The sequence below is a fragment of the Hemicordylus capensis genome, chromosome 3, assembly GCF_027244095.1.
Source record: "Hemicordylus capensis ecotype Gifberg chromosome 3, rHemCap1.1.pri, whole genome shotgun sequence".
NCBI classification, from domain to species: domain Eukaryota; kingdom Metazoa; phylum Chordata; class Lepidosauria; order Squamata; family Cordylidae; genus Hemicordylus; species Hemicordylus capensis.
Window position 1 is genome coordinate 276681130 of NC_069659.1, and position 14089 is coordinate 276695218.

The 14089-nt window shown below is 38.8% G+C and overlaps 1 protein-coding gene across 6 annotated transcripts in view; it reads right to left on the reverse strand.

Annotated features, from left to right (window-relative positions):
- Positions 1-14089, reverse strand: part of RBM20 (RNA binding motif protein 20) — a 168795-nt gene that overhangs the window by 65602 nt on the left and 89104 nt on the right. Inside the window, exon 1 of one of the 6 annotated variants that reach the window (XM_053307621.1) lies at positions 2132-2289. The exons of the other annotated variants lie outside the window; for them this stretch is intronic. The gene's annotated coding sequence lies outside the window, so the exon portion shown is untranslated. Of the gene's footprint in view, positions 1-2131; positions 2290-14089 lie in introns of those variants that run through there. 6 annotated transcript variants of the gene reach the window in all.

A 14089-nucleotide genomic window follows, 5' to 3' on the forward strand; every position in this document is an offset into this window, starting at 1 on the left:
GAAAATATTTTTAAGCTGTCATTCTATGGGTCTCTGTAGACTACAATGATGAATATTTATAGACCACTTTTCAACAGAAGTTCTTAACGCAGTTTACATAGAGAAATAGAGAAATAAAAATAAATAAAGATGGTTCCCTATTCCCAAAGGGCTCACAACCTAAAACGAAACGCAAGACAGACACCAGCAACAACCAATGGAGGGATGCTGTGTTGGGGCTAGATAGGGCCAGTTGCCCTCCCCCTGCTCAGTAAAGGAATCACCCCTTTTAATGGTGCCTCTTTGCTCAGATAAGAGGGAATACAGACTTAAATATACAGATGCAAATGTTTGATATGTCTTATTAATCATAACATAAATGGTCATGTTTTAAACAACGTTGTTTGCGAAGTGCTGTTAGAATTAACCACCACAGACCGTTGAATTTTTTTCACCATTTCTGTAGGGGTATGCATGCAATTACATCTTCAATTGCACATCTGGGTGCAGATTATCTATCTATATTGCATTATTTTCAATAGAAATTTCAGTTGGATACATGTCCAAGGAACATTCCATTGAAAACAATACCGTGTGGATAGACAGCAGCAATATTTTATGAAATATGTACATTTGGCTCTGCATTCTATTTACATTTACCCAGAGTTAGTTGGATTCTGAGAATGCACTCTGCATAGTGAACAGTGCATTGTGGGGACCCCCCTGGTGCTGGCCAGGTGTCTGCTCCTGTGTCGGCACTGACACACAAGCACTTAGCCCAAGTTAAGGGCACCCTCACGTCCTTAACCCTAGCTCAGCGGTGAGCTCCCTAAGTGGGTTTGCCACCCTGCCACCATCCAGAGCCGCATGGCTCCCAGCAGTCCCCATGCGCAGATAAGACTGGGTTGGGCTGCCTTAGCCCGCTCTTGGCTGAGTGTGATAACAGTCTCAATATCTACTTGACTGCTCATATGTCTTGCAGATATACTTGCTCCATTATTTTTTGTGTGGGCCAGTCGTGACAGGTTGCCTGAAGAGAAGCCACTACCACTAGTCTGAAATAAGTCTTATTCATCAGTACATTTTGTAAACCAGTTTAAAATTTGACTTCTAAATCTATAAATATAGTCTAGCAACATCAAAAATAAATCCAGCAATTTCATGAAATAGGTGCCATACATTTTATAACTTCCATTTTGGTTCTCTGTGTTAATTAGGAGTAAATGGAATTCTGCATCTGCACAATTCTTGATACTAAGATTGATAAATACATTGTGTTGAAAAGTAGGAACCTTTTGTTCAAAATATCCAATTCCACAGAGTTGCGGGAGACAGCTGCAGAAACAAAGCGGCAAGAAGCTATTATCTCAAACTCAATCTCCCTCAAATGTTTTTTTGGGAAGAATATATTTCTGAAATCTCGGAAAGTACTGTTGAAATACACAGATGATTATTATGTTTGTCAAACTAATATTAGTTTAGAATGCATTTAATTTTGCTATAATCATTTTTATAAATAAAATATAGCATACCGTTAAGAGTATTTATCCCTTAGAAAACAAAGGATTCATGTACGTATATACCATTTTTAGGATTACACTATTTTAAGAAATACTGCACAAATGCATGAATATATAGAATTTGAATTATTATCTACATAAATATAAGTTTTCATAAAATATGAATGTTTACTCCCCTCAAAAAAAAATAGACATCTCTATGTTCAATTGATATACAAGCTTTTTGCTTTTGCATACTTTTCTCAGCCCAGTGGTCTCAAGTAAAACATACAATAAGAAATATGCTGCTGTCACTTTTCAATATGCTGCTATATATTTTTCAAAAATGTTCCAGTCATATCACAAAGTATGAAAGCAGTAAAATATACTGTGTATCTTAAAGAATAAAAGCCCTTGATAATGCAAACCATCTTCAAAAATATTACAGAATAATGTAAGATATAATTGTATTAATGTTTTTGTCATAGTATATAAAGCTGTTTTCATTTAAACTATAAAAGCAATTTGACAATGCTATAGTAACATTTACTACTGTATTTTCAGTCTAAATTACCAACAGTATTATGGAGATGACAGAAATCAGTTTCACTTCCATAGCAGCAAAGAGGTGCTACGACATAGTGGAATCTTACCTTTTTGTAACATACTAGAATGCCAATAATATATAGTTCTGATCATGAGAAAGGACAGTGAAGTAGACATTTCTGATGACACACACCCTTCCTTATAAGATTCCGTTCATATTCTACCTGCTTTCCACATGTTATTTAGAAGCTTCCCCTACTTAAAAAAAAACAACCTAACTACATCCAGGACTGGAAGATAAGTCACATGGCTTCTGGGTGCCATTCTTATTGCATTACACACACAGAGTGTAAATGGCAAACAATATTACTTGATGTTTATGCCATATGTTCTCAGTCTCCTCCCATTTAGCATAACAGGAATCCTGAAGAGAAGAGGATTCCAGTTTAATATATTTTGCATAACAAAAGAACAACAGCGCAGGAATAATGATAGCTATAAACTTCAAAGGCAAGCACAGGAGGTTTATTTTGTTACTGGCTGGCCAACTAGCCTCCAAAAAGCAGCCTTGTCAAATCTCATATTTACACTTCCAAGGTATGTTTTATATTCTGTTCCTAAAACAGGAGAGTCTCCATTCCTAAGCATGTATAGAAAAAAAATCTATACATTTTATTTATTTATTTATATTTTGTGCTAGTAGAGAGAGAGAGAGAGAGAGATCACACACACACACATACACAGCATTATACTTATATGATATTTATACAACACTGAAGATAAAATATTATTGCAGCTGTAAATCATAAATAAGTACAATGTATAATTCTTGCTGTGTAAGAACACTATACTGTGGTGCAAACATTTTAGTGTTATAATTCTAGTCCAAAAGAACAGTGGTTTATTTGGACATGCTGGGGGTGGGGGTGGGGGTTGGCTTATAAAACTTTCCAGTTACTATGATTTTATTGTCATAGAAAACAATTTCTGGAAATACGTTGTGCCTGGTAAAAGGCATGTTCAAAAATTCAGGCAGCTACAGTTTTGAAGTGTCTGGCCTTTGTTTTTTGTAATTTTTGTCTTTCAAAATAAAGAATATTTGTAAGCAATATTAACTCTGAATGACCAAAATTAGGCATACAAGGTTCCTTCTCTTTAAAGCGTTGCATATGATTGCACCAATCGGATCAGTGCTTTTTCAGCTAATTTTCTGCTGTTCATCTGACTCCCCTCTTAAAGCTCTTGGGAAATAAATCCTTCATCTAACCTTATTTAGTAAGTCTTTGTCAACCTGTAAATCTTTTACGCCATAGCATTTTGCAAATTATAAGGTTTTTGTATTAGCTCTTTTGTATTAGCTATTAACACCAAAAGTATAATGTTAAAGTGGAAGCAAGCCCCATTTGGTATAAAAAAATATGCAAGAAACTTAATTTCAATAGCCATGTTTCTATAATGTAACAGACTTACACTAAGGTTGATATGTGACTGTTATTTTTATTTATTTGAAAATAAAAAAAACATTTTCCCTATAGTAAAAATGAATGGCACAGTTTAAAGCTTGTGTCTCATGAAGAAGTCATATCTACATAGGAGCGGTTGTTACCTAAAATGGGAAGTACCTAACAGATGGTCTTGGGCATTTTCTCAGTTGCGTACTGATTCAACAACGAAAAACAGTCAAATTCAACAGGAGAAAAAGCTATAGAAAGTTCAATGACATATACATATAACAATCTTTATCTGTACACATTGGACATATTTTATTAAGAATTCTAAGAAATACAAACCAACATTTATATTCTTTCGCTAAAAAACAACAAACCTACTATAAATCTGTTTTGCGTAAAGCTCCCTGGAAGCATGCCGAAATACATATGCTAGCAATCGCAGTCAAGATTTTTAATTCCAACAATGAAACCAATCCTCACCAAGTTCTGAATATGACTAGCGGATTAATTCGGGGGGGTCCCTTTAGTCTTCCAGCAAGTTAGCCAATCTACAGCATGGGTCAATCCTGAGAATAGTTCTTTTCATAGAGACTAAGTGTTTGTCTCCTACCCATCAAGATGGGCTGACGACAGAGTAAAGTAAACCAAGTTAATGTGATTCCTTCTACCTAGCATGCAGACTGATCACAGTATATTAAGCCTGGTGCAAGGAAAAAACTTTACTTGCTTGGCTGTACATTTGTCCCCTATTATAGACTAAATATTAGCTTGTCATGCAACTTTATTTCACTCAGCACCTTGAGCAGAAATTGCCACAAAGAGCAGCTTTTAAGTGAACCTTGGCAAGCCTTGCTATATGGAATGTCAACGTTTCCCTAACTATTGAATTTAAATGAGGCGCTGCTAAATTACAAAACATGCATTTCTACCTTTAGGAAAACTATTGTTTCCTAGAATATAGAGAAGTATCCTTCGATATAAGGCACCTTTCAGTTCCATCACTGCCATAATTAAATGGCGACAATGTGGCGTTTGAAGGGGTCCTGCCTTATTTGACTTCTGAAAGTTAATCCAGTGGAGCAATGGATTTGTGATGGTACAGCCCCTCTGTACTTGATATGTAACATCAGCATCAGGAGCCATTTTACTGTTTTCAGATGGGAATTGTGCTCTAATCTCAACACCCACACTTGATTCACATAGATGGTCAACCATCTGTCTACATGCATGCCCAGCTGTTTGTGTAACAGGGTGTCTGCACAAACTATAGCTCAAGGGAATTCAGACACTTTTTAAATTGCATGGGTGTAATAGAAAATCATTAAGGCCATCTGTAGTGTGGAAAAAAGCTACAGTGAAATGAAACACTCAACAGCAGTGAATTCAACAAAAGCAAGCCTGGCAATACAGGCCATTTCCAAAATAATAATGTTGGGTACATGCATATCACATCTTTCTTTTTTAAACTAAATATTTTTTCCTTGAGAATTCTCATTTCTTATCTTTTTACAGCGGAAGATGGGGCTAGGGAAGTATCAAAACAGGCAGTTAGGTAGAAGTCTATAAGACTTGGATCTTCATGGTAGCATTTTCAGAAATTCTTCCTATTTCACACATGCAAGAAGAGATGAATAGATAAAGCTGCAAGGTCTTCATGGGTGTGTGACTAACTTTGTAGTGATGTCATTGCTGCTAGGTTTTGAACTCAAGAAAGAGGTTTTGAACTAAGATAAAGTAACTCCTCAATACTTCAACTTGATACTGCCACAGTGCCTAGTCCTGGTAAGGTCTCATCCTGCCAGCCCTCTTACCTATTCTGGGCTTGCCTGTTCAAACTCTTAGAACCAGCAGCCACTTTGTTCCCAAAGTCTCTGTTCATATACCATTTAGCCTCATCCAGATTCCCTCACTTCAGGATCTACTCAGAACTCATATGATTGTGAAAATATATCTGAAAGTGTATGGGAAATGCCTATTGGAATTTTAGAAGTCAGAGGGATTTGCTGAATAAGATTTCTAGTGACTGAGGAGAGGAACCAACACTATGATAGTTCTTTGTTCATTCCCATGCTCAGGGGCACAAGCAGAATCAACTATACAAAAAGCAAAATTTGAATAATGCAAAATAAGATAAAATTGTGTAAATATGCAAAAATTACATATGTCCCAGAATTCAGGTTTAATGGCTGTAGCTGGGGTTACCTTGGTGCTTCATTTCTAGCCTACTTTCCAGTAGGCTTATGAGATCACCCAGCAGTGAGTGAGTGTGTGTGTGTGTGTGTGTGTGTGTGTGTGTGTGTGTGTGTCCCATCAACTTCACAATGCCTGTGTACAGTTGTAGGGACACCTCAATGGTATAGTTTGTAATGATGTCATCCACCACAATTCAAGATGGCAGACGCATGAACATTTGAGGCACAATTGGGCTTAACTGATTTGAACCAAATTTGCTGCAGGTGTAGAGGACACACAGGAATGGCTCAAGGGCGTAGTTTCTAATGATGTGTAGCAAATTGGTATGTGGAAATTTCCTTTCCTGATTCTGGTTAGTCAAGAATAAAGTGGCTGAACTGGTTTTAACCAGCTCTTAGCAGCCTTCTCAATCAACTAGCTCAGAAATGACTCCTATCATTTCTGCAGTGTGCTCCGAGAAGCTGCCTATGAACCATTTAAAAATGCTTAATTTTCCAAATCTAGGAAAGAGATTCTGGTAAACCCAGAAGTTCTGGTAGGTTACTGCTGCCACCAAGCAATCTAAGGCTTTCAGAGAATCCGACCATTGGACTAGAGTGCTTTAGTCCAGAATCTCTCTGTAACTGGGCACTGGGCAAATACTTTTTTTTAAAAAAGCCCCTCCTTGCTAATAAGCAAGGAGAAAACCAATTGTTCTCCTAGGCCTCCTCCTTCCCGTGGAGTTAATTGTTAATTTGGCCAAGCTCTCTTTGAGATGCGTTTGCATTAGAGAAAATCCCCCTTCTCCTGCTGGGTTAACAGCCAACCCTCAGAGGCTTGTAAAAGGAACAGGGGGAAAAACTTTTATTCAGTTACTACAGACTGATTCCATCTGAGGCTTTTTAGCTTTTTAGATACATTTAAAAATACAGGAATACTTCAAAGATTGCAGGAATACTTCAAAAGAGACCAGATGATTTTGGTCCGGCACACTTTGAAATCTTAGTTACTCAATTGCAAATAACATATTTAGGAAAATGCAAAGCACACACACAAAGAAATATAAATTCCTGATGCAGGTCTGACTAAACACTCTTCCTAGACTAAATTCCTAAAGCCAAAACATCCTGGCTTCCATCCCTTAAACTCACCAAACTCAAATGAGAATCAAGCCTCCTGCAATCCTGTCTTATAAGGATCTACAATCATCCTGCTGCAGCAAAACTCCCTTGACGCATGTCCTCCATGCTCCCAGCACAGACTTCCTTTCTTCTTCCCAGAATTCTCCCCTGCAGCTCTCAGGTCCCACCCACCTGGTGGACTGATTGGTAAAGCCTTGAAGTTCACCAGTCTGTCAGTCAAGACAAGGGTTCACTTCCTGATAACTCTTTAGGGGGTAGGGAGACTGGCCACTACATGATGTCATCCACCCTGATTCAAGATGGCAGACACATGAATGTTTGAGGTACAAATGGGAACTGATTTTGACCAAATACTGTTGTAGGGACACCTCAAACGCATAGTTTGTGATGATATCATCCACTGCAATTCAAGATGGCGGACACATGAACTTTTGAGGCATAAGTGGACTAACTTGTGAACTGCCTAACGTATTTGAATGAAATTTAGTCCAGTTGTAGAGACAGTGAAAGGAAAAAAGGCAGATTAGTTCTTACTAGAACTTGCATTATTTTAAAGCACATGGGTACATTCAGTTACATTAGTGAAAACATAGATAGAATGTTTGGGGTAAGAGAGACTTGACCAAAGATAGAGGTCTAACCTAAAGCAAAATTTGAACCAAATGTTGGCAGTGAAGGCTTATTTCACAAATACTGTAATCACTAATAGTTTATTGTTTCCACTCATTAAAGCTATCCATAGTAGGAGTAATTTAACATGCGAGTTACTAGTTCCCTGTGCTCAGCTACTTCCATAATCCTATTGTTTCATCTTATCTGAAGAAAATGTTTTTGGCATCCCTCACAAGCCTCACTTGATTCTAAGCCTTCCTGAATCATCTCTACAGGTTCAAGTCACTCTTTTGTACTCTTCCTGGGTTATATGCCATTTCCTATACATGTTCTTTTTAATTCTCAGCTAGTCAGAAAGCTCTCCATGCTTCCATACTAGTTTCTTTAACTGTCTCCCATACTTCCTTCTCACTTTTCAGAATCTCCCATCCTTCTTATACTCTTTTTCTCCTTCAGGATTTTTAGCCATGTGATCCTACCTGAGGTTGCTAAAACCAGGCTTCCTGAAATCCAGGGTATATGTCCCACCTCTATCAGTCACTCACCTAATTATCATGAAGATAAGATTCCCAGATGACTTGTCCATTTCCTTCCAAGGTCCCCCCTCCCCACCTTTCAATTCATCAATCAATTCTTCCCTGTTGGCTAGTATTGAGTCAAAATAGTCAACCCCCTTGTTCCTTCTTCTACCGTCTCAATGATGTTGCCGGCAACATGACTTAAGAATATATTGGACCCACCATCTTTAATAGAGCTAGGAACACAGGAAGCTTTCTTCTACCAAGTCAGACAACTGGTCCATCTAGCTCAGTACTGTCTGCCCAGACTGCCAGTGGCTTATCCAAGTTTGCAGGCAGGAGCCTCTCAACCCTATCTTGGAGATGCCAGGGAGGGAACTTGGGAACTTCTGCATGCAAGCATGCAGATTCTTTTCCCAGAGTGACCCCATCCGCATAGGTGAATATGTTACAGTGCTCACACAAGTCTCCCATTCAAATGCAGACCCTGCTTAGCAAAGGGGGCAATTAATGCTTGCTACCACAAGACTAGCTCTCCTCCAATAAGCTGTTGCCACTTCCAGCAGATGCCAGTATAGCTGACATCCCCCATTACTATTGCCTCCTGCCTTCTTGGAAGTTTGGTAATCTAATGTAGGAAAGCATTCCCCATGTCTTCTGCTTGGCAATATGGTCTGTAGTAAACTCCCACGATGGTTGTCCTTTTATTTTTACCCAGACACTTCTGACTAGGCTATCATGCTCAGATTAATGGATTTTTGTGCAAGTGTATTCAGGCCTAATAATTTATTTAGAAAATTTTTCAGGCCAAATGAACAAACATTAAAAAAAACAAAACTGATAAAGATTTCACCTTTCAGCATAGACAATATTTATCTCAACTTCATATAGTCTGAATATCCATTCCATTTCTCAAAACCCTCTCCCTTTTAGATGAAACAAAAATGAAAAACCTCTATCAGAATCACTGGCCACTAATTTCTACAAAAATATCTTTCATAATGCATACAATTCCAAGAATGTAATTTATCATGAATTTATCATGAGTTTCTCTTAAAATAAGCTATTTTTTCCACAAGCACCCAAAAGCAATAAATCATAAATCCACTCCAGAGTGTACTTAGTTTTCCATTTTTGAAGTATAAGGCATTTAGCCAGAATAGGTGCACATAGTAACCATTGTTCTTAACCTCTAGATAAATTCCAGTCCTTTAGAATGCAACTTCTTCTTCATTTCTGCTGGATCTATTCTTTTTGAATAGCTTCTACTCTAGCTGGTTACTTGCAGGAATCTGCTTTTTCTTCTTATACCTTGACCTTCCACAAGAAGGATCAACAAAAGTACCACTTGTGTCACCAACTCCTTCACTTTCCTATTTTTGTTGACACCACTCCAGTTGCATCACCTCTTTGCACCTTCTATCCTAGTGACACTAGAAGCACTAACAGTAGAGATAGTGAGGAAGGGACTTCCTCTTTATTCCTCCTCTTATTGTCTCTCTCTGCTCTGGCTTTCTCTGATTGGTAGACTGATACTCTCAGGGGTCTCTCACTTCCTCCTTGCTCCGCACTCTGCTGCATCCTCCATTAGCCATGTGGTTTCTTTCTCTCCGTCTCTGCTCTACATCATGAAGACAGAAAGCTCAAGGGCACAGACCTATCTAATACCTCATAGTCTTTTGAGACCCATTCACATTTCTTCATTCATCACCCCACCACCTATTAAGATAAGAGGAGGTCTAGTTGCGGTTCTCAAAACCAGACCTTCTCTAGAGTTACACCGAGGCTCTGGAACACACTCCCAAATGAAATCAGAATCTCCATCTCTAGTTGTTTTTAAACAACTTTTGAAAATATACCTGTTTCATCAGGCTTTACGATGTTTAAAAGTTTATGATGTTTAAAAGTTTTATTTATGGCAATTTTTATCTGTTTTATATGGTTTTTTAATTTTACTTGCTGTTTGTTTAAATAGTAAACCACCTTGATATTTTATATAGGGCAATATATAAATGTATAAAATAAAATAAAATAAATTCCCACATGGATTAGTAGGAAAGAATATCAGTTGGAGGGTTTGATGATGAGTCTCAGCAGATCCCAGATATGCACTCCAGGAAGACAACATTCTTCCCTCAGTGACCTGTCAGATTTACAAACAGCTGTCTGTTCTCTCAGCAGAGAGTCACATGACACTTCTTCCTTGGAGCAGTAGTTGGATTCCTCCCATTCATGGTGGCCTGAATGTTTTCCTCTCTGTTCTAAGGAGCCTGGGATGGCAAATCTAGCCCAGGTGACCACAGATCACCCATTAAAGAGTCTCATATCAGTTGTTCAGCTCCAATGGCACCAAATGTCTTCCAATTCTCCTGGTCCTGCGTATAAGTTACTTCATTGTACTTGTCCCTTCCAATGGGATTTTTTCCATTCTTCTCTGACATCTCCTCTTCTGTTTTCTTCCTGGATTTAACATAATTTAAATTAGAGAATGCTATCCATTTTAAATCAGATGTTTATATGTTGTTTGTGGTTTTCTGTTTAAATGTGCAGATGAAGGTAATCTTACCTTTAATAAGAAACCAACATTTTGCAAGAAATATGCTGATTGCAGTTTCAATAAGAGGTTTGTGAGGTTCCAAAACTTGTGATATAAAGAAGTGATTTCTGTTGGAAGTTAGGGACTTTGCGCTGTCTCTTGTCTCAGTGACATAGGAGGACAGACTAGTGAGTCAGAGGGCTACAGGGTCAAGACATTGGTCATCCCTTCTCTACTGCTCTGACACTATCCCTTTGGAATGTAGATTGCTAATCTCAGGGTGACTTCCTCCTTCCTCTCTCCCTTCTCTTCCTCTCTCTCTTCTCTTCTCTCCCTTCAAAAAAGTTCTACCTTGCAACATGCAAGCTCCTCTCCCAGGGGCGTAGCAAGGTTGGAGTGGGCCCAGAGACAAGATTTTAAAATGCCCCCCCCCAATGAAGCTCAGCTCATGAAGTAAAGAAATCTTAAATGAGGCTGAATAGTGGTAACAAAAAGAATAGTAAAATTTTTATATATAAATATATATATCTCCTATGTGCCATAATAGAACATCATCCTAAATTATATTTTTTTAAGTTTTGTAAATTGTGGACGATGCAAGTCATTTAATGGTACTAGAGAAAGACATGCTGTTCTGGTAGCTCCAGGACTTAACATTCACATCAGTTTTGGAGGATAACTACAACAGAAGGAACCCCGGGTGGGTGCATGGCTGGGGAGTCAGTCATGTGACTTGCCTTGGGGGGCCCCCCAAGGCAGTGGGCCCCCAGACAACTGTCTCCCCTTGCCAGATTATAGTTACGCCCCTGTCCTCTCCCTGCACCATGTGTGCAGAGATGCAGAATCCATCTGCATCCAGCTAGATAGATAGATTAGAGATCCTAACTCCTCACTTTCCTATCTAGAATGGAGTTCTTTAATAAATGCCATATATATTGATTTGAAACTATGAACTGTCTCCAAGTTACTTTACTCTCAGCATACACGCATGCCTAACCAAATTCCACTGTGTTGTGCCTCTGTGCACTCTGCTATAATGAAAATTGAAAAAGGGATTCTCTTACCAGAGAGAATTCCCAACAATTTCAACATAATCAGTGGAACGCCTCATGTAAGCATGGATTCTTTTTAATGTACAACTGTTTGAGAACTGAAAGCACACTGGGGATCAATCTGGATATTTTTTCAAATTTAGAGATACAGGAGTCCTTTAAATCTCTGCATAACCAAAAAATATACTGTGAAAAGTGGTGGCAGACAGATCTTTCTGTGCCTAGATCCTTGCATTAAGAATTCTAGAGTACACTGGGATACACACACACACACACAGAGAGAGAGCCTGAACACTAATAGCAGATACAGCTCTAGGAAAAATCCAACAGTTTCTCATCTAGAGGCACAGGCAGTGCCAATGCCAGTAAAGAGGCAGCACTGATAACAGAGGAGTTATTCTGCTTTCCATCTGGCACCTAGGGCTGGATCAAACCCCCACACCACCACCACTTTTTCTATTTTCATGGATGGCTAAAATGATAGGCGGAGGTTGACATTTATGGGAAGCCCACAAACTTTGTTGAAATTCTGAGTGGGGCAGGGGTGAGCTTTTAAAACGTGGAAAACCCCCAATGTTTTCTAGGCAGCAGTGCTTAGAAGTGCTGCTTGTCTTAGGTAAGGCTCCCATTCTCAGAATTTTTTATTTTAAAAAACTCATTGTCCTTCCAAAAGTGCCCTCCCAAAGTCCCATTAATAATTAAAAATAAAAAGCACCAGAATTCCATTGACATCCTGAGGTCAAATACTTGAACTCTAGGCCTACTCAAGATATCACACTTTCAAGAAAAGCCCCACTTGCAGCCAGCTCTTGCTGCACAGCTGTATTAGTGCCATCATCAATAGATTGATTTGGATTTCTTGGTGAGACTTATGCAGTGTAATAAAGGGTATTATGCAGAGTATTACTATCTGGTAATAAAGCTAAATGGAGTCTATTTTGTGGTGACCTTCTGGGAATGGGGCAGGGTATTCTGCATGTGAAGCAGTGGTCACTTAAGGGGATATTGATTCTGTGTGGGTTAACGTTCATTAGTTTTGTCTTGGACACCTAAGAAAGCATTATATCCTATGGTAAGACAATATCCTATTCAGGCCACAAAGGTCGAGCTTTTGTTGGCTCTGTCTGTGAGACTAAGAGAGCACAGATAAATACATTTATCATCCACAGTTAAATTGTGGATGAAGTGGTTAGCCTGGCCTGACACATCCAGACCCAGATATGAGAGCCAGCGTGGTGTAGTAGCTAGAGTGCTGGACTAGGACCAGGGAGACCCGAGTTCAAATCCCCATTCAGCCATGAAACTAGCTGGGTGACTCTGGGCCAGTCACTTCTCTCTCAGCCTAACCTACTTCACAGGGTTGTTGTGAGGAGAAACCTAAGTATGTTGTACACCACTCTGGGCTCCTTGGAGGAAGCGCGGGATATAAAATGTAATAAAATAAATAAATAAATAAATAAATAAATAAATAAAATATGAGAGGCTACTAGACCAACTATGGCTCAGCTAGCCCCAGTTAAGAACCATAGAACAGCCCTTCTGGATCAGGCCCAAGACCTATCTAGTCCAGGATCCTATTTCACACAGTGACCCACCAGATGCCTCTGGGAAGCCTCTGGGTACTCAGCTGGATACTCAGGTACTCAGTGATTCACTAGTCAAGAAAATAGGAAAAGGGAATCGAGGCTGCAAGCATTCTCATTTTCCCATCAGTTTCCCTATTCAGCAATCTTCAGTTTTCAGTGTTTATGCCAGGGATTAGGTTCACTGGGGTGTGTGTATGTGTGAGTGGGCCGTGCACCATTCTCTCCATGGCTTACCAAACTCTCTCACCAACATACTGATACTGACATGATTCTCCAAAGTATTGTTATCTCCCATGCCAAAACTTCCCTATCAGGTGCAATTCAGGACATCATGACACCCTAACGACTATGGGATTTTCCATTTTGTCTTTCACTTTAACCAATTGTGTGGAGATGCTTTTTATGTCTTTCTCAAAGGCAAATCATTTCCTGGTATAGGTAAATGCGCTCATTACAGAGGGTCCAGTTCTCTACAAAGGTAGTATTGAGGAACTTGTGCATATATTTCCAGAAGTCTAAAAACCCCAGAAATTACCGACTTTCTTTCTCTGCCCAGGTTGAGCTCAGGAACGAGTTACAATGAGTGATTGACATAATTGGTGCTAGATGCCCTCTCCCTCAACTTCAAATCATAGCAGTAACTAGAGGCCATGAATTAGGCGCACTATTTCAAACTCCAGCAACAGTATTTGAAGCCATTTAGTTCTACATTATGAGAGTGACAAGAGAAAACATGAAACCTTATCTTTAAAAGGTATGGAAGGTACTATTATATATATATATATATATACATTATGTCAATAAGGAAATTTTTGGAGGAAAAGCTTTCAAAAACCTATCCCAGGTTTGGAAACTGCTGAAACAATTGGATTAGTTTTCAACGTTTTATAACAAGTTATGGCACTGCAGCCATTTGCAGAGTTTTTAAAATAAAATTTGCATTCTACTTTGAAAGAGAGATAACTTAATGGCATTCAATATGCTAGAAAAAGAAAG